At 49.4% G+C, this 23700-nt stretch overlaps 1 protein-coding gene across 1 annotated transcript in view; it reads right to left on the bottom strand.

The window, feature by feature from the left end:
• The window catches only part of VILL (villin like), a 53162-nt gene extending 44494 nt beyond the window's left edge, over positions 1-8668 (bottom strand). The window contains exon 1 of the mRNA XM_081834264.1: positions 8491-8668. The gene's annotated coding sequence lies outside the window, so the exon portion shown is untranslated. The remainder of the gene's footprint in view (positions 1-8490) is intronic.
• Positions 8669-23700: the final 15032 nt, after the last annotated feature.

Raw genomic sequence — 23700 nt, 5'->3', positions numbered from 1 at the left:
GTAGATAAATAGGTATCGCTCCGGCGGGAAGATAAACGGCATTTCCATACACTGCTCTGGTTCGCCAGAAGCGGCTTAGTCATGCTGGCCACATGACCCGGAAGCTGTACGCTGGCTCCCTCGGCCAGTAAAACGAGATCAGCGCCGCAAACCCAGAATCGGTCACGACTGGACCTAATGGTCAGGGGTCCCTTTACCTTTACCTTTAAAGCTGCATTTGGGGTATGCAGATGAATCCCTCCTGCAAAAATGCTCTGGAGCCAAGTCCTGCTCAATTCAACAGCACTTGCTTCAGGAGTCACCAACCCAGTGCCCGTGGGCACTGTGGCACCCACAAAGGTCTTCACTGGCACCCTCAGGAAGACATGAGGTTGTCCTGGGAGAGGTGGGGTGAGGAGAAGCAGCAATCTTGTGTTACTGGACGCCCTCATGGCAGCCATTTTGTGTTATGCCATGCCGCCCATGACAGCCATTTTGTGACTGGAGCCCACAGCACTCTCTCAAAATTCATAATGTATCTTTTGGTCCAAAAAGGTTGGCGCCCGATGCCTTGGTATGTAGAAAGCAAGTAGAAAGAACTGTCGAATAAGCCCCAAAAGACGAGCACAGTGTCTTAGAAGGTCACTTGCCTGTCCTTGGTTCAGCTGTGCCTGTGGGCGGTGAATTTAGACATAAACAAAGGGAAGCCCAAAACACCATGAAACAACCCCTGGCCAGCCCTGCCTGGCTGCTGCCTATGCATCAATGAAAGTGAGAATGTCACAAATTTCAACCGGCTTCAGACCTGGTTCACTAAGTGGGGCTTTTAACAGCTGAGTTTCCAAGCAGAAATTCTCTGTTGCTGGCACCTGCCTGTCTCAAGAGACAATGGAGTGCGCCTCCTGGGGGTGAAGTCAAACTGCTGTGTTAGTAGCACCAAAGTGACCTCCTTAGGGTGCAAGCCTGGGCAGTGTGTATGGAGGTCCTGGGCTGCCCAGACAACAAGACCCCCCCCCCCCAGCTTCACATATGTGGCCTAAAAGGAAAGCGCGGAGAGCAAGATGTTTGGCACCAGCTTGGCTGCAGGAGTTGCTGGGAGGAGGCATGCAAGGCACCATCCAACTGCCTTAGGGACTCCACTCCAGATCTGACAAAGTTTTTTTTTACTCCTGGGCCTTTTCTTCTCCAGAAGATATCCTGCAAGGTTTAGGACAAGATGGGCTGCCTTCCCAGGTGGACGAGCCCCATCTGCCCCTCACTTCCCTCTACACAGCATGCGCAGAAATTGCCTTCTTGACCGATGGACCCACTATTGATCTCGTCTGCGCAATCTGCTGGAGCCTGCCTTCACATGCTTATTTCTCAAACTTTTGTAGGCTCAACCCCCCATCCCCATCCATTCTTCTACACGTTTATGGCCCCAGTCTCCCGATCCACAGCAGAGCAGGCATTTGGATGAATTGTACATGGCCTTGCCAACTGAGGAGTGCCACAATCTGTGGGGATGAGCACTCAACCTCTGGCATCGAAAGAGGAAACAGTACAGGACAGTGGAGCCCTCCAGAAAGCACACAACAGGGAAATGCCATGTAAACAAAGCAGCTCCCCTTGCCCCTATCCTGCTTAGGAAAGTGAAGAAGCAAGAGCTTGGAAGGTGGGTGAGGCCAAAGGGGGCCCCGCATAGCCCAGAACAATGGCCAAAGTGAAGCCCACATGGAGGACCTGAGGGCAACTGCCCTTGTTATGTACTGAAGTTCTCACCCTGGGCCAGCAGGGGGATACTGTAGATAGTATTCCCTCAGGTCCACATATGCAAATAAGGGATTGAAGGTGACGAACAGTGATTGGATAGTTACAGAAAGTTGTTACTGTTGCATTGTAGTGGAGCTCTATATAAGCAGGCTGGCTGAACCCTTCAGTTCTGTTCTGGGCCTGTGACTAAACAAGAGCTAGAGCCTGCAAATCATTTCTTGATGAACTGCATTCGACAGCCTTCCCAACAACCTCCAGTTCCAAAGAAAACCATGATGCCACTTCAGGAATCCAGGCAGGCTTGCGCTCCTGGAAGCTGTTCATTTTAAGATTTGTTTCATAAACAGGAGTGGGGAACCTTCCTCAGCCCCGAAGTCTGCATTCGCTACTGGGCAACTTTCCACAGGCCACATGCCAGTGGAAGGCAGGCCAGGGGCAAAAATGGATGTCTATTTCTCCTCAGTACAGTAGGCTAGTTTCTAAACGAACCCACACACCCGCCTCTGTCCTCCATTGAGGGGAGCAAGAGGCATTATTAAAGTTCAAGGAGGCATTCAAGCCAGGAAAACACACTCAAGGGAGGTGTGAAGCCGAGTTGGGATTTGCCTGAGGAGAGTGCTCTGAGGGCCAGACGGAAAGTTCTGGAAGGCCACACTTGGCCCTGAGGTTACCCATCATATTTCTCAAAAGGTAGAAAGAAGAACTTGCCATAAAAAACCCCAAAGGCCTCACCTGCATGATACGTCTAAAACAGTACGACTCTCAGCACCCTAACTACAGTTTCCAGGATTGTTTGGCAGAAGCAAACGACTGTTCAAAGTGGTATAAAACTGTTTTAAGTGTACAGTGCAGATGTGGCCAAGATCAGGCAATGTACCAACCTCAGGTACTTAGTAGCCGGACCCTTTCCTTCCAACCCAGCTCTCAACCATTCAGCTAAGCTCAGGGAAAGACACCCTGAGGTAAATTCTGCCACCATTCAGTTAAGCTCAGGGGAAGACACCCTGAGGTAAATCCCGCCACCGTTCAGGTAAAGCTCAGAGGAAGACACCCTGAGGTAAATCCCGCCACCATTCAGGTAAAGCTCAGGAGAAGACACCCTGAGGTAAATTCTGCCACAAAGCTTTTCCTTTTCAGGGATTATGAGTAGTCAGGGATGCTGCGAAGTGCTGGAGAAATGTTCGGTGGAAAGAAGGAGAAAACCACACATATCACCCTCAGACACTTTGAAGCCATAAAGTCAGCGCGACCCCACAGCCGCCAGAACGGGAAATAAATTCCAAAGTGGCTTGAGAATAAGGAAGGGAAACAGAAGCCCTGTTTGCTGGGGAAGAGAACGTTCAAGAAATTGGAAGGCAGGTTTTGGCACAGCTATTGGGCAAAAATTATCCATGGGCTGAACAGAGACATCCCTTGGCGCCTTTTCTTTGACGCCGTCACACCAACACAGTCTATCTCACACACACCTCAGGCATAAATTGTTGACGTGATATAGTAAGCCGCCACCTTCCTGCAGCGACTGAAAAGATCTACATTAATATGTAAGCAGTTACAGGGTGGAACTCGGAATTACTTTCTCCTGTGAACATATTCCATGCTACGTGGGTGCGACTGACCTATATGGCTCCCTGGGTTTCCCCGGTACTTAAAATGAAAACATGCAATACCAAAGAATCATAAAATTGGAGAGTTGGAATGCAGGAATCTCAGCTGAAGTATCCATGACAGGTGGCCATCCAAATTCTGCTTCAAAACCTGCAAGGAAGGAGAGTCCACAACCTCCTGAAGGAGACCGTTCCACTATTGAACAGCTCTTACTGTCAGAAAGTTCTTCCTGATATTTAGTCGGAATCTCCTTTCTTATAGCTTGAAACCATTGGTTTGGGTCCTACCCTCCAGAGCAGGATAAAATATGCTTGCTCCTTTGTCCATGTGATAGCTCTTTAGATATGTGAAGATGGCTGTCCTATTTCCTCTCACTCTCCTCTTTTCCAGGCCAATTCCCTCAACCGTTCCTCATCAGGCTTGGTTTCCAGACCCTTGATCATCTTGGTTGCCCTCCTCTGCACATGTTCCAGTTTGTCAACATCCTTCTTAAATTTTGGTGCCTAGAATTGCACACAGTATTTCAGGTGTGGCCTGGCCAACGTAGAATAGACCATCCTATATTTGTGCATCTGATTATTCTTGCCTAACTGTCGAACCTTACACCTGTCCCAACTGAAATTCATTTTACTAGTTTGGGCCCAGTTCTCCAATCGATTAAGGACATATTGAATGCTGTTTTCTATCTTCTGCAATGTTAGCTACCTCTCCCGGTTTAGCGTCATCTGAAAATTTGATGAGCAGTTCCTCTATTCCTTCATCAAATTCATTTATAAAGATGTTGAGCAACACTGGTCGCAGGACAGAACCCTGTGGCACCCCACTTGCCACTTTCCCCAGGATGACAAGGAGCCATTAATGAGCATCTTTGGGTTTGGTCAGTCACCTAACAGGAACATAGTCTAGCCCACATTATATCAGCTTCTCTGCAAGAAGATCACAGATGACTTTGTCAAAAGCCTTACTGAAATCAAGACATACTACAGCCACAGCATTCCTCGGATCCACCAAGCTTGTAACTCTCTCAAAATAAGAAATAAGCTTTGTCTTGCATGACTTGCTTTTGAGAAACCTTTGCTGGCTCTTAGTCATCGCAACATTCTTTTCTATGAGTTTGCAGTTCAATGATCTATTCTAGGACCTTTCCTAGTATCGACGTTAAGGTGAGGCAGGTGCCTGGCTTCCCCACCCCAGCTTTTGAAGATGGAAAAACAACATCAGTGTAGCGCAAAAGGTACTGCAGTAGAACATCTTGTTGTTGTTGTTGTTTAGTCGTTTAGTCGTGTCTGACTCTTCATGACCCCCTGGACCAGAGCACGCCAGGCACTCCTGTCTTCCACTGCCTCCCGCAGTTTGGTCAAACTCATGTTAGTAGCTTTGAGAACACTATCCAACCATCTCGTCCTCTGTCATCCCCTTCTCCTTGTGCCCTCCATCTTTCCCAACATCAGGGTCTTTTCCAGGGAGTCTTCTCTTCTCATGAGGTGGCCAAAGTCTTGGAGCCTCAGCTTCACAACCTGTCCTTCCAGTGAGCACTCAGGGCTGAGTCGGATACAACTAAACGACTAAACAACAACAACAACAAGGTGTCCTTGTAGGGCTGCGTGAGATTGTCTTTCTCATCACTTGCTGCCAGAGTTTTCCCAACTGTTGGAAACTGCTGTTGTTTTCCATGGCAATGCCTCCCAGCCTCCTTCTCCTTGAGGAATCAGCCTGGAAGCAAAAGGATCACCTCCGCTCTGAAACCTGCAGACGTCTCCACACAGCCGCCTGGGAAGGCTTTAGCAACCGTTGCCACCAAGTCCTTGGGGAAGAATGTCGTGGGAGGGAGGGAGCGAGGCAGAGAAAGGGAGGGAGGAGAAGGGCTCGCTTGTTTGAGCTGCGGCAGGCAGGGGAGTCCACCTCGCTTTGCCTAGAACCAGCAGGAACGGGATAGAACAGGCCCTGCAAATTACTTCTCTCCCCTGGGGCTTATCGGTGCAAAAAATCAGCCTGATTCTGCTATTGAGAAGGGAAGAGCTTGTGTTGCAGGCCATGTGCTGGAAGAGGGAGCTCTGTGCCAATGTGTTCTTGAAATCTCACCTCCTGACTTGAGGGCAGAAGAACTGGAAGGGATGGTGGCGGCGAGGAACAATTTCACCAAATTTCTCCAGAAGAGGGGGAATTCTCAGACCTGGGGCTCCACATCAGCAGTGGCAAGAACTTCCACAGTCTCTCTCTCTCTCTCTCTCTCTCTCTCTCTCTCTCTCTCTCTCTCACACACACACACACACACACACACACACAGAGCAGCAACAACAACAACAACTTGTGTTGCCCCCATTTCAAATCCTCCACAAGGTTCCAGGATGTTGTGAAGGGGTGGAGAGAAATTGAGAATATTCAGGGGAAAGTCTGCAAATAAATTTCTCAGGCGTTCTCTGAGAGAAATGTCTTCTCCCGTTTGCTCCCAGTATGTTTCTGAGCACAATTCAAAGTGTTGGTGCTGACCTTTAAAGCCCTAAACGGCCTCAGCCCCCCAGTATACCTGAAGGAGCGTCTTCACCTCCATCGTCCAGCCCAGACACTGAGGTCCAGCGCTGAGGGCCTTCCGGCGGTTCCCTCACTGCGAGAAGCCAAGTTACAGGGAACCAGGCAGAGGCAGTGGCGTAGCGTGGGGGGTGCAGGGGGGCCAGCTGCACCGGGCGCAACATCTGGGGGGGCGCACTCGCCGCCTCCGGAGTCGCCGAAGAGCCTCGGGCGCAGGCTGTAGCAGAGCCGTAAATACCCCAGCCCAGGCAGCAGCAAGAAGAAGCTGGCAGCGGTGGCAGGTTAGGGGTTAGGGGCGCAAATTACTTGCCTTGCCCCGGGTGCTGACAACCCATGCTACGCCGCTGGGCAGAGGGCCTTCTTGGTGGTGGCGCCCAGCCTATAGAATGCCCTCCTATGAGATGTCAAAGAGAAGAACAACTACCAGACATCTGAAGAAGACATCTGAAGGCAGCCCTGTTTTGGGAAGCTTTTAATGTTTAACAGACCACTGTATTTTAATACTTTGTTGGAAGCCTCCCAGGGTGGCTGGGGTGACCCAGTCAGATGGGCGGGGTATAAATAATGAATCATCATCATCATCATCATCATCATCATCATCATCATCAATGCTTTCTCCCACTCCAGAAGGTAGGACTCAAACCAATGGCTTCAAGTAACAAGAAAGGAGATTACAGCTAAACATCAGGAATAAATTTCTGACAGTAAGAGCTGTTCAACAGTGGAACGGACTCCCTCGACAGGTGGTGGGCCCTCCTTCCTGGTTTTTTTTTTAAAGCAGAGGTTAGATGGCCATCTGCCAGGGATGCTTTAGCTGAAATTCCTGTGTTGCAGGGGGGTTGGACTAGATGACCCTTGTGGTCCCTTAACTCTGTGATTCTATGAAATTCCTACTTGGTTGTAGTAGGAAGTGCTTTTTGGTTCTGCAACAGTCACCGACACTCTTATCAGAGCCATCGTACTGGACCCCTTAGGCATTGGTACTGGCCCAAATTCTAACAAAATTCATTTTTAAAAAACAACACCCTTAAGCACTTTAAATGCTTCCAGAAATATTATGAAGCTGGTCTAGGGAGGAGGCAGGCAAAATGAGAGAGAGAGAGAGAGAGAGAGAGAGAGAGAGAGAGAGAATGCAATGGATTGGTTTCCCCATCAGAGTTTTGCAGGAGTGGCTGACAAGGTGAGGCTGTCAACCTGACACCAGCATCCCTGCTGCTTACCTGGGTGTGGTAGGGACGAGGTCCCTGGAAGCCTGGCTAAGCATGAGAGTGGCCCTCAGGCCCAACACTGCATATGGATGTATGGCCACCATTTTGGTCAGGAATTCAGTGGCACCGGAAGGGCAACAGCAACAGCTTAACAAATATTGCCTGCCCCCCAGCAGTCTGCAACTGATTCCCTGCCCAATTCTGCCTTTGTTACGATGTGGAAAAATAAGTTCAATTGCACCTTTTGTCAATATTATCTTTAGCAAAGTTTCCCACGTTCGGAAATAAATACACTCGGCTTCCTCTTTTCTACATTAAACAGGTTGCGCTCTCGGCTATCACTGCCTTAAAAAAATAGCCCAGGACCCGTTCTAAGATACTGTCCAGTGTTACTCTGAAGTAAACCGTCACATAAAGAGTCCAGGTCTTCTTGAGGCTGTTTTGCATCTCAAATTAACAGGGCGCATGAGGGAAGAGGAACCATTGTAGAAAAACCAGGCGACAGGGGTCCTTGTGTGTATGCAGCCAAATTATTTCATTTATTTTTTTTAAATGGACACAAGGCAAGCTGTGATATTTAGCTGATCTGGTGCTTGGGCTACAGGAATCCTTTATCAATTGAGAAAATCTAGACAATCTCTTCTTCCCCCTTCCTGCCTTCTGAAACAAGAAGTGTACAGAACAACTTTTAAATTAAACCCAGCTCCTGCCGCAAGTCAGATGAGTCACCGACGCTGAACAAAACAGAGATAATTACTTGTTGTGTGAAAGTCAAAGCAATTAGACTGCGCTGGAAGAAAAAGCCAGCTATTGTCTTGGAAATATGTTATGTATGTATTCGGTTTGGAAAGGGTTTCTTCTACCACCCAGCGAAAGGCCGTAGAACGCAATTTCCAATGGTGCAATAAAAATAGTAATTTCTGCAAATCTTTCTGAAGAGGATTCAGCTGACCCCTTTCCCCTTTTATTAGCGACACCATGGGGAGAAGAAATCTACACACACTCCCCTCCGTGGCTGGGAAAGGTCCCAGTCCACACCTCTCGTATTTTGGCCTGACAGCACGCTACTCTTAGAAGCATAGGAGCCCTGCGGCAAGGAAACATGGCAACCCCGATAAATGCAGCGAGGAAACACAGATCTAAATGCTGCCTTCAAATCAAACACTTGGGAAGAAGTAGCCCTTTCTCCCTTGGATTGGATTCGATCCCAATAAACCGGTTTGCTTCTAAAGTCATTTCGTGAGTTTCTGTGTCATCCTGTCCTTAGCAGGGACTTTAAAACAGGCCCCATTTCTTCCAAAGGGGGCAACCGTAGGCGACTTTTAACTATGCTTTGTCCGCCAACGGGCTGCCAAACAGATCCACAGCTTCACGCAGCTCTGCCCCTTGCCGAAGGAACTTGGGAGATTCCACTTACCTTCTTATCCAGATTCACTCCTCCTTTTTTTCCTTGCCACCTCAAATGCACCACTGAGCAGATCGCCGGCTCCTGACACACTCGCTCTCCTCCTGGGCTCCCTCTGGCAGAAGGGGGCATGGCAAAGAGGAAGGTAATTCAATAGTGTACTTAAGCAGGGCGGTGGAGGCCAGCCTCCCAGCGAGTCACACCCATCCTCTCGCATGAGAATCGGCGGAGCAGCAGTCTGCAGCCAGGAACAGCTTTCGACGGAAAGTTTCAGCACTCCACAGAGCAGGGAAATGAAACCACGGCTATTGCTGCTCTCTCGACTGGGCGAAACAGTTAAGCAGACCTTTCCCTCTCTCTGACACACACACTTTTTACCTAGGATATTCTGTTAGGCATTGCAGATGTGAAGCGGTGCATGTTTGCTGCTCAGCAAAGTTTCGGATGCAACAAACTTTGAAATGCAGCTATCCTTCAAATGCACTGTCCTCTGAATTTTGTGGTGCTGTTCGCCAGCCGGGAAAAAAGGGCACAAAATGAGCGTAAAAACGCAGACATTTGCAAAAATGATATTAAAAAGTTACTATTTTATTGATTGCATTTCAAAGGACTGAAGGTGGCAAACATAGTGGTCAACGTTTCCCTTTTTTAAAGGGAAATTCCCTTATTCCGAATAGGATTCCTCGCAAGAAAAGGGAAAAGTTGACAGCTATGGTGGCGAACGTGGTTTTCCCCGCACTTCTCTCTGAATCCCCACAACAACCTTGTGAGGTAGGTTAGAGTTGAGAGACGGTGACTGGTCCAAAATCAGTGAGTGGGGATTTGAACCCCACCTCCCAGGTCCTTGTCTGACCTCTAACCACCACATCACACTGTATTGCATCAGGAAAAAAGAGATATTGCAAAAATGTACCGTATTTTAGGTAAGAGTCCGTATGAAAATGTGCATGGTATGGGCAATATTCACATCGCTGGGATGGTTCAGTCAGTAGAGCATGAGGCTCTGAATCTCAAGATCCTGGGTTCGAGCCCCATGTTGGGGGGAAATATCCCTGCACTGAGGGGGGTGAACTAGATGTTTCTCAGGGTCGCTTCCAGCTCTGCAAATCTGTGGTTCTATCTGCTGACGAGACATCACCTTGCCAACAAAGGTCCGTATAGTTCAAGCTATGGTTTTCCCAGTAGTGATGTATGGAGGTGAGAGCTGGACCATAAAGAAGGCTGATCGCCGAAGAATTGATGCTTTTGAATTATGGTGCTGGAGGAGACTCTTGAGAGTCCCATGGACTGCAAGAAGATCAAACCTATCCATTCTGAAGGAAATCAGCCCTGAGTGCTCACTGGAAGGAAAGATCCTGAAGCTGAGGCTCTAATACTTTGGCCACCTCATGAGAAGAGAAGACTCCCTGGAAAAGACCCTGATGTTGGGAAAGATGGAGGGCACAAGGAGAAGGGGACGACAGAGGACGAGATGGTTGGATAGTGTTCTCGAAGGTACCAGCATGAGTTTCACCAAACTGCGGGAGGCAGTGGAAGACAGGAGTGCCTGGCGTGCTCTGGTCCATGGGGTCACGAAGAGTCGGACACGACTAAATGACTAAACAACAACAACAACAACAACAACAACAATGTATTATTTATACCCCGCCCATCTGGCTGTGTTTCCCCAGCCACTCTCGGCCACTTCCAACAGAATATTAAAATACAATAGTCTATTAAACATTAAAAGCTTCCCTAAACAGGGCTGCTTTCAGATGTCTTCTAAAAGTCTGGTAGTTGTTTTTCTCTTTGACATCTGGTGGGAGGGCGTTCCACAGGGCGGGTGCCACCACCGAGAAGGCCCTCTGCCTGTTTCCCTGTAACTTGGCTTCTCGCCATTTTCGCAAGAACGACTTTGCCTTCTTTTTGCAAAAGGATCTGGAGATGTGCCGGACTTAAGATCGGAAAGCAAGGAGGAGCCAAAATGGATAGAATCTGTCTGTCACAAGGTGGCAGGTGACTCTGGATTCCTGCCATGAGTCGCCTCAGCAGCATACCCCCGTTTGTGTCTGTGTAATGTGCCAAATGCCTCTTGTGGGAACAGGCCTGTGCATTATTCCAGCGCTCAAGTGAATTTGAGAAATGAGGGAGTGAAATATACTCAGAGTCGCAAAGTGATTTCATGCTCTTTATTCAGCTCATAGTGGTGAGGAGGAATGAATGAATGTCCCCTCAAAGTATCTGCTTTATATACATTATTTACACAATGGGCTGCACATGATTGGCTAATTCCAGGATTATACTGTAGGCCAATCAGGTTGTGGATTCACTTCTATCTGGAGCATGATTGGGTGGTTCCTGCTAACCAATCATACTGCTGCATTGTTCTAGGACCAATCAGACTGCTGCATTCTGAATCCTATTGTTCTAGGACCAATCAGACTGCTGCCTTTTGGAGCCTATTGTTCTAGGACCAATCAGACTGCTGCAGTTTGGATCCTATTCAACTCAGTACATAACACCCCTCCCCTCTAAGTTCCAGTCCTGCCCGGAAGGTCGCATTCATAGTCCTCAAGGTACGCCGGTGGCCTACGTGTGCGTTGCGGCCTGGGGTGTTCCCTGGTCCGGGGTTCAGGTTCTGGCTCGTGTTCCAAGGATGGGGCTGTTTGGTCTGGCGCAACCGGCTCGCTCAGTCGTGGTTCTGGTTCCGGTGTCCTTTCGGCCTCGCGGGTCCTCTCTGTATTTACTGATTCTGCCTCTCCTGCTTGCCCCTGCTGCTCTATGGGCCTCACTGCCCCACTGTTCCCTTGGGACTCCTCTGACCTGTCCTCCTCCTCCTGGTTTTCTCCCGGGAATCGTCGCCGTATCTGGTCGCAGTGGCGGCGCCAGCATTGCCCCCCATCTGTTAGCACCTCGTACGACACGGGGCCCGTGACCCTGGTGACTGTGGCAGGTACCCATGCAGGGCCTGCCCCAAAATTCTTTGCGTACACTGGGTCCTGGGCCTCGAAGGTCCGGGGGTTCCTGCCTTCCCCCACCACTACCTCATCCTGAGCTCTATCGGGGTGAAGGCGGTCCAATCTGATTGCAAGGCGCCGACCCATTAGTAGTTCAGCGGGGCTCCGGCCAGTCGTTGAGCTGGGGGTGCTGTGCTGTGCTAGAAGGAATGTGGCAAGGCGGTACTCCCAATCCCCTTGCGTCATGCGGCGAAGGGTGTCCTTGGTGGTCCGCACCATGCGTTCTGCTTGGCCATTGGTGGCAGGGTGGAATGGCGCCGAACGGATGTGGCGGATGGCGTTCTGCACTGTGAAGGTTTGAAATTCTCCTGATGTAAATGCAGTCCCGTTGTCTGAGACGAGAGTGTCAGGGAGCCCGTGGGTTGCAAACAGCCTGCGTAGTACCCGGATGGCTGCGGACGTAGAAGTGGACGGTACCAGTGCGACTTCCAGCCATTTGGTGTAGGAGTCCACCACTATGAAGAATGTTTTCCCCTGAAAGGGGCCAGCGAAGTCCACATGCAGGCGTGACCATGGTGCTCGGGCGGACTCCCAGGACTGGACTGGGGCCCTTGGGGGATCTGGGCGGGATTCCTGGCAGGCCTGGCAGTGTTTGACCCAGGCCTCTATCTCTCCGTCGATCCCCGGCCACCACACATAACTCCTGGCAAGGGCCTTCATTCTTACTACCCCTGGGTGTGTCTCGTGTAGGGCTGTGAGGACCCTTTTGCGGAGGGGCTGGGGAACAACGACCCTGCTTCCCCATAACAGGCACCCCTTGTGGGCTGACAGTTCATGTTTGCGGGTTGTGTAGCCGGCGAATTCTGGCCCGGGGCTGCGGCTGGGCCATCCCCTCCACACCCAGTCCAGGACCCGGGAGATGACCCTATCTTTCTTGGAATGGTGTGCAACTTCTTGTGCCTGAATGGGGCGGTCAGGAAGCAGCTCCAGGCTCATAACCTCTTGTGCAGGTGCTGGGTCGGGGCCTGTTTCCGGTAGTGGTAGCCTGCTGAGGGCGTCTGCATGGCCCATCGCCTTTCCAGGGCGGTGAATCAGTGCATACTGGTAGCTGGCAAGGAAAATTGACCACCTGAGGACGCGAGGAGACAGCACTTGGGGGGTCTGCTTTTCGGGGGCAAACAAGCCAAGCAACGGCTTGTGGTCAGTCACCACGGTGAAGGGCCGCCCGTACAAGAAATCATGGAATTTTTTTACTCCCTTCACGATTGCCAGACCCTCCTTGTCGATTTGCGAGTAGTTCCGCTCGGTTTCGTTGAGTGTCTGGGAAAAGTATGCTACCGGTACCTCTCTTCCATCCGGGAGTTGGTGTCCCAGGACAGCGCCGATGCCATAGGGCGAGGCGTCGCATGCTAGCACCACCGGCAGCCTCTCGTCGAAGTGTGCCAAGACCGAGTTTGAGACAAGCAAGTCCTTGACTGCCTGGAATGCGGCCTCCTGGCGCTGGCCCCACACCCAAGGGGCCCGCTTGTCCAGGAGTCTGTGTAGGGGCTCCGCTACCGCCGCCTTGTGGGGAAGGAAGGAATGGTAAAAGTTCAATAATCCCAAGAAGGCCTGAAGTTCAGTCTTGTTCTTGGGCGCTGGGGCATCACAAATGGCCCGTACCTTGTCCCCAGTCGGGTGAACCCCTTCTGCATCCACCATAAATCCCAGAAAGTCCACTTGAGGCACTCCTAGTAGACATTTTTCCCGCTTCACCTTGAGACCCGCCATCTGGAAACGGTGCAGAACAGTGCGGAGGCGGTCCTCAAACTCCTCTGGTGTGGGCCCGGCAATCAACACATCATCAAAGAAGGGGGTGACACCAGGAATCCCTTTAAGGAGAGAGTCCATTAGATTCTGGAATATGCCTGGTGCCACGCTGACCCCGAATTGCAGCCGCTTTACCCTGAACGCTCCTCTGTGCGTCACAATCGTCTGTGCCTCTGCTGTGGCCTCATCTACTGGCAGCTGTTGATATGCTTGGGCCAAGTCCAGCTTGCCAAAAATTTTCGACCCAGCCAGGGTGGCAAGGACATGGCTGACCACTGGCACTGGGTATGCATGGGCCATGAGGGCCTTGTTTATGGTACATTTGTAGTCTGCGCAGATGCGGACCGAACCATTAGGCTTGACGGGTGTGACGATTGGGGTTTCCCAGGGGGCATTAGGCACCGGCTCCAGCACTCCTTGCTCCACGAGTCGGTCCAATTCCTCGTCTATACGGGGTTTCAGGGCGAATGGGACCCGGCGGGCCTTGAGCCTGACTGGTCGTACTGCGGGGTCAAGCTGTAGAGCAATGGGGGGGCCCGTATACTGTCCCAATTTCCCATCGAAAACCCCCGGAAACTCCTTGCATATGGCGTCCACGTCCACTTGTAAGCTCATGTGGTTCACCCCGGTGATGGCTAGTCCCAGTGGTCCAAACCATGCCAACCCCAGTAAGCTAATGTAGGGGCCCTTGACCACAAGCAAGTCCAGTTGCCGCGTCCGCCCTCGGTATTGCACCCTGAAGGTCCCCACCCCCATTGTGGGGACCTTACGTTTCTGGAAGTCCCGGAGGGTGAATGGGGCCGGCCTGAGTTTGGGACCCCCAGTAGGACACAGTTTCCTTAAGGTCCTTGCCGAGATTATGGATAGAGTTGAACCCGTGTCAAGCTCCATGCGGCATGGGGCCCCCTCTATCTGTACCTCTACATAAATTTTCTCTACGTTGGGGTGGGGCAACTGGTATACCTGGAAGTCTGTGAGCTCCGTCGAGTTGCCTTGGTGCGTTGGGCCCCGGGACCTGGGGCTCTTGGATTGGTCATCTGATGCCTGGCTTCGGGTGGGCCGAGCCCGACACACCCGGGCGATGTGTCCCAATTTTCTGCACTGCCTGCACTCTGCGTTGCGGAAACGGCAGGTCCTCCTCTCGTGACTTTCTCCACAGCTTGCGCAGTTCCCTCCTTCTCGTCGAGGCAGCTGTGGTATGTGGGCTGCTTGAGTGCGCTGCTGTACTCGGTGCACCTCCTCCCTGTCGGATCCCGAGTCGTTGGTGAGGTCTTCGTGGTGGACCCTCGGTTGGGACGGCTGGCTCAGCCGTGCCTCTTGCGTCGACCTCTCAGCAGCTTCCGTTGCCAGGGCCTCCTCCAGAGCGACCTGGAACGTTAGGTTCTTCTTAGCGTAGAGGCGTCGTTGCAGCTTCTCATCCTTCAGGCCACCGACGAGGCGGTCACGAAGCATGTTCTCCAGCTCTGAGAAGTTGCAGAACCGGGCAGCTTGGCGGAGAGAGGTCACAAACCCAGTTATGGTTTCCCCAGGGGCTTGCCGCTTTGCGTAGAAGGCATTTCGACGAGCCACCACTGAGGGCTGTGGCGAAAAGTGCCCCTTCAGCTGTTCCATTATTGTTTTGTATGGAACAGTAGCGACGTCTTCAGGCGCAAGGAGAGCCCGGGCGATTTCAAATGTCTCCTCTCCGCAGACGCTGAAGAATATTGCCCTCTTCTTGGCGTCTTCTTCATCGGTGACCCCTTTGGCTTCTAGGAGGAAGGTGAAACGGGAGGCGTACGCTTCCCAGTCTCCAGATGCTGGGTTGAATGGCGAGAAGCTGCTGTCAGTTGCCATTCTGAGTTCCTTGTGTCCCGGAGCTGAAGCCTGGATACACGGTGCGAGGCAGCGGTGCGGCAAGTGGCGGTGCTGCGGTGCTGTGTGTGGCAGTCAGCTCAGCGGGATCCCACCTTCGTCGCCAGTGAAATATACTCAGAGTCGCAAAGTGATTTCATGCTCTTTATTCAGCTCATAGTGGTGAGGAGGAATGAATGAATGTCCCCTCAAAGTATCTGCTTTATATACATTATTTACACAATGGGCTGCACATGATTGGCTAATTCCAGGATTATACTGTAGGCCAATCAGGTTGTGGATTCACTTCTATCTGGAGCATGATTGGGTGGTTCCTGCTAACCAATCATACTGCTGCATTGTTCTAGGACCAATCAGACTGCTGCATTCTGAATCCTATTGTTCTAGGACCAATCAGACTGCTGCCTTTTGGAGCCTATTGTTCTAGGACCAATCAGACTGCTGCAGTTTGGATCCTATTCAACTCAGTACATAACAGGGAGGTTCCCCCTTCTCATTTGCTTCCAAGATGCTGGACTTTCGGACAGCAAGCGCTTTTTGACAGTGGAGCCGACTGCTTCACTGGACGGTGTGTTGTTTTTTTAGCAGAGGTTCAATGGCCATCTGCCATGGATGTTTTGTTGAGATCCCTGCATTGCAGGGGGTTGGACTAGATGACCCCCAGGCGTCCCTTGCAACTCTACAATGCTATATTTAAGGCAAGCAGATGAGGGAGTAGCTAAGAGCAGACTTAGTCCTAATGGACCAGCCTCCACTGCCTAGACCATGGGCAGGCAAACTAAGGCCCGGGGGCTGGATCTGGCCCAATCGCCTTCTAAATCTGTCCCACAGATGGTCTGGGAATCAGCGTGTTTTTACATGAATAGAATGTGTCCTTTTATGTAAGATACATCTCTGGGTTATTTGTGGGGCCTGCCTGATGTTTTTACATGAATAGAATGTGTGCTTTTATTTAAAATGCATCTCTGGGTTATTTGTGGGGCATAGGAATTTGTTCATTTTGTGTGTGTGTGTGTGTGTGTGTGTGTGTGTGTATACACACACACACACACAGTGGTACCTCAGATTAAGTACTTAATTCGTTCCGGAGGTCCGTTCTTAACCTGAAACTGTCCTTAACCTGAAGCACCACTTTAGCGAATGGGGCCTCCTGCTGCTGCCATGGCGCCAGAGCATGATTTCTGTTCTCATCCTGAAACAAAGTTCTTAACCTGAGGTACTATTTCTGGGTTAGCGGAGTCTGGAACCTGAAGTGGTACCTCGGGTTACATATGCTTCAGGTTACATACCCACAAGGTCTGAGAGACAGTGGACCGGCCCCCTGCTGAAAAGGTTTGCTGACCCCTGGCCTAGACAACCAGCCAAGAACAGCCTGGTTCCTTTTCCTGTTGCTTTTTCCTCTTGCTCTCCCTGAGTCACACAGCCAAGCAATTTGGCTTAAGTGGCACATCAGGTGCCAGAATAGGAAATTAACATGGGCACCGTGTGTGTGTGTGTGTGTGTGTGTGTGCGTGCACACCCCTCATTTCGCCCTCAGGCATAAATTTCCCGAGCTAGTCAGGAAAGGAATAAGTTTTGGCTTGGCTGATCAGGCTAGAAAACAGAACAGCTTATTGCGCCGCCTCTCTTATCAGAGATGGTACATGTGTACTTCTGAAAAACAGTTGGCAGAATTTGTTCTGCCAGGTTCGTCAGGAGAGGAAACTTACTTCAAAGATGTACACTTCCCCGAATTTTGCGGTGTGGTTCTCTATCCAAGTAATGCGTACAAAATAATAAAATGACAATAACAATGAGCAGGATCAACACAAACACGAGCAGCGATAAATTTAAAAGAATGTGTAAAAAGGATAAATTTGGGTCTGAATTAAGAATGCGATAGGAAATAAGAAACCACAGCGGGGGTGGAGGGAGGCTGCAGAAAATATTATTTGATTTGGGTAGATTTTTTTTTTAGTTGAATGTTGAAAAATGGGAAATAAAATTGATTTAAAAGAAAACCAAAAAACCAATAACCAATAGTATAGTGTTATGAGTTTGGGCAAGACCTCCTTGGAAGCGTTCTTGTGTTCACTATGACTGAGCTGTTTTTCTTTTTATATGATTAATAATAATAATAATAATAATAATAATAATAATAATAATTTATACCCCACCCATTTGGCTGGGTTTCCCCAGCCACTCTGGGTGGCTTCCATCTAAATATTAAAAACAATAAATAGATAACGTCACTGAAATTGGGTGCTTTGTTGTTTTACGGCTGCTCTACGTATGACTCTAGTTCATGACAGTGAATTAATATGATTCGGCAGAGCAAAGAACTTGCTTTGCGCATAGAACACATGGGTGAGCCTTTTCCCACTCATCCACCCAGTTGCTACATGGGAGAACAATGGCCAGAGTGGTGGTGACTGGAGACAGACACAGAAACATGCTGGCTAAGTGTTGGACTTTGAGGCTCCTCTGGAAACCTAAAGGGGAAGCGAGATCTATAGGTGTGCCAATGCTCAGAGCCCCTCCACCCGATGCTCAGGTTGTATGGAGGTGTGCATAAAAACATATACCCAAAAGACGGCACAGGTCTCTGCTGACGTTCCTTCCTACAGTGTGGTGTAGTGGTTAACAGCGGTGGACTCGCTTCCCCGCTCCTCCACCTGCAGCTGCTGGGTGACCTTGGGCCAGTCACACTTCTCTGAAGTCTCTCAGCCCCACTCACCTCACAGAGTGTTTGTTGTGGGGGAGGAAGGGAAAGGAGATTGTTAGCCGCTTTGAGACTCCTTCGGGTAGTGATAAAGCGGGATATCAAATCCAAACTCTTCTTCCTAGGAACAACGAACCCTCAGTCAGTGCTTGGAAACGCCTGGAATCTCTTGGAGATTGGGTTGGCGCGTAACATACTAGGGTAAAGTGTGACTACGAGTGCATATTATAGTGAAAAGGATGTGCTCAAATGCATTGTATTGGGGGAAAGTGCTTTGCAAACATTGGTGAAATTTCACGAGGATTAATTTTTTAAAAAATGTCACGTACTCATGTGGGAAATTGGGGGAACTGAAGTTAATAAGATTGGAAAGATGAGAAACAGAGGGAAACCAAAATGGATAGATTTGCCTGTCCCTCTGCTTTGCATGCAAATGTCCCACATTCAGTCCAGGAAGGGCTGGGAGATGCTCCTTGCTTGAAGTCCTTGAGAACATTCACTAGTCAGTGCAGATAATACTTAGCTATGGGTACCATCTGTGTATGCATGCTTAACAAAAGAAAAATACAATTCTTAAAATAAATGTTGTGTGTCATTTCAAAAGAATAATAAAAAAAAAACTGTTGTACATCACCTGGGTCTTTTTAGGGGGAAGGGACAAAAGACAGTTCATAAATGAATGCAAACTTTAAACCTTAAGCGGAAGGGATCTGTTCCTCCAAACTTGCATAATAGAGATGGCTATTTGCTCATGACTCATCTTCTCTCATAATTCAAACTATAGGCTCAAAAGAGGCCAGGCAATGCGTGTGCTCTGGGAGGCGTTGTGTGGGAGAGCTACTTTCTGTTTACTCTCTGTTTACACACCTGGCCTGCGAGCCAGATTTTAACAACAGGAGAGATGAACAGGATGGTGACATTGGAAAATGAGATGCTGTCAATGTTTTGCTTCATCCCTATCCTTTCTTCGTGGCATGGGCAAGCATGTTAATTAACTACTACTACTACTAATGGATGAGGGTGGCGCTGTGGGTTAAACCACAGAGCCTAGGACTTGACGATCAGAAGGTCGGTGGTTCGAATCCCCGCGATGGGGTGAGCTCCCATTGCTTGGTCCCACCTCCTGCCAACCTAGCAGTTCAAGCACACCTACACAAGTAGATAAATAGGTACCACTCCGGCGGGAAGGTAAACAGTGTTTCCATGCGCTGCTCTGGTTTGCCAGAAGTGGCTTAGACATGCTGGCCACATGACCTGGAAGCTGTACGCTGACTCCCTCAGCCAATAAAGTGAGATGAGTGCCGCAACCCCAGAGTCGTCCGCGACTGGACCTTATGGTCAGGGGTCCCTTTACCTTTACTACTACTGCTACTGCTACTACTACTACTAATAATAAAAACCAGCACTGTCCCAGGATGTACAGTCGTACTTTGGATCTCAAATGCCTTGGCTCCCAAAGAAATCGGCTCCCGAACGATCAAAACTGAGTGTTCTGGTTTTCAAACGATTTTTGGAAGCTGAACGTCTGACGGGGTTTCCGCGGCTTCTGATTGGCCGCAGGAGCTTCCTGCAGCCAATCAGAAGCCGCACTTTGGTTTCTGAATGTTTTGGAAGTTGAATGGACTTCCGGAACGGATTCCGTTCAACTTCCAAGGCACGACTGTACGGTGGTTTACGCAGTGGAAGGGACGAGGTCCTTGACTCTTCTGCCTTCTGTGACACGAGGGCAGCTCAGCCAATCGCTGCCAGTCACCAAGTGCATTTCGGTAGCCATAGCATCTATGGTCATTTCAGTGCAGTGTTTTGACAAAGCAAAATGTAAATATCAGTGAAATATACTCAGAGTCGCAAAGTGATTTCATGCTCTTTATTCAGCTCATAGTGGTAAGGAGGAATAAATGAAAGTCCCCTCAAAGTATCTGCTTTATATACATTATTTACACAATAGGCTGCACATGATTGGCTAATTCTGGAATTCTACTGTAAGCCAATCAGGTTGTGGATTCACTTATATCTGGAGCATGATTGGGTGGTTCCTGCCAACCAATCATACTGCTGCATTGTTCTAGGACCAATCAGACTGCTGCAGTTTGGATCCTATTGTTCTAGGATCAATCAGACTGCTGCAGTTTGGATCCTATTCAACTCAGTACATAACAATCAGTCCCCTTAGAAGGGGGGAACCAGGACCATCAATGGCGAACTCAAAACCCAAGAACCTGCATTCCTGCACCAGGTCCCTGTTCTTTAACTTGGCAAGCAGTGGACAGACCACAGGAGGTTTTCCTATTGTGGAGTCAAAGCAGAGAGCGAGCAAACAAGCCAGGGAATGCCTCCCTGCTGTGGGGAAGGGCAGCTGTGCCATTGTGCAGGGACCTAGCTGGGCGATTTTCTTTGTCCCACACTTCCCTCCAGGCTGTCTCTCTCTCCCTTGTTCCAGCCAGTTTTGATCTCAAACTACTGCCCCCTGCCACGGTTGAGGTCCCGGGTTCTCTGCTCTCTCCTGGAACACTGCCACTTAATGCTTGGGTCGAGATTTAAGGCTGTAATTTAAAGGTTTTTAAATATTTGCCCAAGCCTCCCTTCCCATTATTCTTATCCCACAGACCACCCCTGCCGCCTCCGTTGCGATTTAAACGAGGAAAAACTGACGTGGCGCGAGCTTTTGGTTGCATTTAGCCGCAACTGTGGGTTAAACCACAGAGCCTAGGACTTGCCGATTAGAAGGTCGGCGGTTCGATTCCCCGCGACGGGGTGAGCTCCCGTTGCCCGGTCCCTGCTCCTGCCAACCTAGCAGTTTGAAAGCATGTCAAAGTGCAAGTAGATAAATAGGTACTGCTCCAGCGGGAAGGTAAACGGCGTTTCCGTGCGCTGCTCTGGTTCGCCAGAAGCGGCTTAGTCATGCTGGCCACATGACTCGGAAGCTGTACGCCAGCTCCCTCGGCCAATAAAGCGAGATGAGCGCCACAACCCCAGAGTCGGCCACGACTGGACCTAATGGTCAGGGGTACCTTTACCTTACGTTATCTCCCTGTTCCCTGCAAGGGATTAAAGAGCTGGTGGATCTGTGAAGTTCCTGCCTCTTTTTCTTGTGATGACAACATTGCGAGGTAGGGTTAGGTGGAGAGGAAGAAGCCCACATGAGAAAGACGGGGTGACAATGTCTTGCTGTTGTTGTTTTAGTGTTTCTAATATTAACTTGTAAGATATGGATTTGTTTTTTGTTTTTGTTGTTGTTGTTGCTTTCTTTAGTTTCTGAATGTTGATTTTTGTGTGTTGTGTATTGTTATTTTTTGATATCTTTCATGTTGTTGCTGTTGTTTGGAAAATACTAATTTTATTTTTTTTAAAAAAAGAAAGACAGGGAGTGTGAGTGAGCGAGGATACAGGTTCTCTGCGCATGATCAGGAACTGCACAAAGGCCACAACTCATTAGCAGAGCATGCAGGAGGTCCCAGGCAGGGAGCAACTTTTCTGAAACTCTGGAGAGCCACTGCCAGCCAGAGTTGGCGATGTAGAGCTAGATGGGCCACAGGTCTGTCTCTCTATAAGGCAGCAATAGGGCATAATTAGCAAGAGCCCCTCTTCCCTTGCTAATCTTAACACTCAAAAGGGCTTGCAGCGCAGATGTGGTCTTTCAGAAACTTTGGGGCCTAAGTTATGGTTACCAGATGTCCCCGGTTCCCGGGGACAGTCCCTGGATTTACAAATCTGTCCCCGGACAAAACCTGTCCCTGGAATGTCAGTTTCTACCCAAATGTGATTTTGGTTTTAAATGCAGTGTAAGGTAGTCTTTATGTGAGTATATTGTACAGTGGTACCTTGGGTTACATACGCTTCAGGTTACAGACTCTGCTAACCCAGAAATAGTACCTCACATTAAAAACTTTGCTTCAGGATGAGAACAGAAATTGTGTGGCAGCAGCGGGAGGCCCCATTAGCTAAAGTGGTACCTCAGGTTAAGAACAGTTTCAGGTTAAGAACGGACCTCTAGAACAAATCAAGTTCTTAACCCGTGGTACCACTGTATTCAATTATGGGGTATCAGAGTTTTTAGGGGCTAACCAGGCTGGATAGCTGGGATAGCAGGCTTGTGGGTTTTTGAATGTCTGATGTAGATTTTTTCAGTTTCGTTGTTCTGTATGGGACAATGACAATAATTATTGTATTGTATTGTATCATAAGAGGAGATTGAGAGGAGATAGGTTGGCCATCTTCAACTATCTCAAGGGCTGCCACATGGAAGAGAGCACCAGCAAGTTTTCTTCTGCTCTGGAGGGTAGGACTCGAACCCGTGGCTTCAAGTTACAGGAAAGGAGAGTCTGACTAAACATCAGGAAGAACTTTCTGACAGCAAGAGCTGTTCAACTGTGGAATGGTCTCCCTCGGGACCGAGGTTGTGGACTCTCCTTCCTTGGAGGTTTTTAAGTAAAGGTTGGAGGGCCCTCTGTCAAGGATGCTTTAGCTGAGTTTTCTGCATTGCAGGGGGTTGGACTAGATGACCGTGGGGACCCTTTCAACTCTATGATTCTATTATTTTCCTTCTCATCTCTCTCCCCAAAAGATGGCTTGGTATCACTGCAGCACAACCAACCCTACAGCACACTGCCTCCCCTTCCTTCTCTCTCTCACGTGCACTACCATATTTTTTGCTCTATAAGACTCACTTTTTCCCTCCTAAAAAGTAAGGGGAAATGTGTGTGCGTCTTATGGAGCGAATGCAGGCTGTGCAGCTATCACAGAAGCCAGAACAGCAAGAGGGGTTGCTGCTTTCACTGCACAGCGATCCCTCTTGCTGTTCTGGCTTCTGAGATTCAGAATATTTTTTTCCTTGTTTTCCTCCTCCAAAAACTAGGTGCGTCTTGTGGTCTGGTGCGTCTTATAGAGCAAAAAATACGGTATTTGGAATAAACTAGCATTGTTTACCAATGGTTGAACAGGATTTTTCACAACGTGGGTGGGAGGGAGCCCAGCAGTTTAGCCTGAATTACAGAGCTACCTACTAGTGCATCTTTAGGGAGTATCCAACTGAAAAGCTGACATTTCACACAGGAAATCTTTAGGGGTCAGCCAAGGTCATAAAGAAGCAAAGAGATAGGGGTGGAAGCAAAGAGAAAATATTGGGTCCCCACAAAACCATTCCCATGTGACCAGACAGGGCGGGATTCTGCCTGAGATCCGGTTGACAGAGCGTTTCCTAGCTACTGTGTTTGCAGTCCTGCCAGGGTGGAGGTGGTGAGGGAACAGGCTCTGGAACTAAGAATCGTTCTTGGGAATGAGGAAGAAACACCCTGGAAGGGAAAAAGAGAGAGGCAACAACTGTAAATACTAGTTTGAAATTGCCGTCTCGTTACACCAGAGACTGGCCTAAGATTGAATTGGGTAGGTATACGTTTTGCATAATAATAATAATAATAATAATAATAATAATAATAATAATAATAATTTATTTACACCCGCCCATCTGGCTGAGTTTCCCCAGCCACTCTGGGCGGCTTCCAATCAAGTGTTAAAAACAATACAGCATTAAATATTAAAAACTTCCCTAAACAGGGCTGCCTCCAGATGTCTTTTAAAGATAAGATAGCTGCTTATTTCCTTCACAGCTGAAGGGAGGGCGCCACTACCGAGAAGGCCCTCTGCCTGGTTCCCTGTAACCTCACTTCTCGCAGTAAGGGAAGCGCCAGAAGGCCCTTGGCGCTGGACCTCAGTGTCCAGACTGAATGATGGGGGTGGAGACGCTCCTTCAGGTATACAGGACCAAGGCCATTTAGGGCTTTAAAGGTCAGCACCAACACTTTGAATTGTGCTCAGAAAAGTACTGGGAGACAGTGCAGATCTCTCAGGACCGGTGTTATGTGGTCCCGGCGGCCGCCCCCAGTCACCAGTCTAGCTGCTGCATTCTGGATTAATTGCAGTTCCCGG

This window comes from Podarcis erhardii, assembly GCF_964252035.2.
Source record: "Podarcis erhardii genome assembly, chromosome: 12".
NCBI lineage: Eukaryota > Metazoa > Chordata > Lepidosauria > Squamata > Lacertidae > Podarcis > Podarcis erhardii.
The sequence above is the reverse complement of the archived record's forward strand: the minus strand, read 5'-3'. Positions and strand labels throughout refer to the sequence as shown.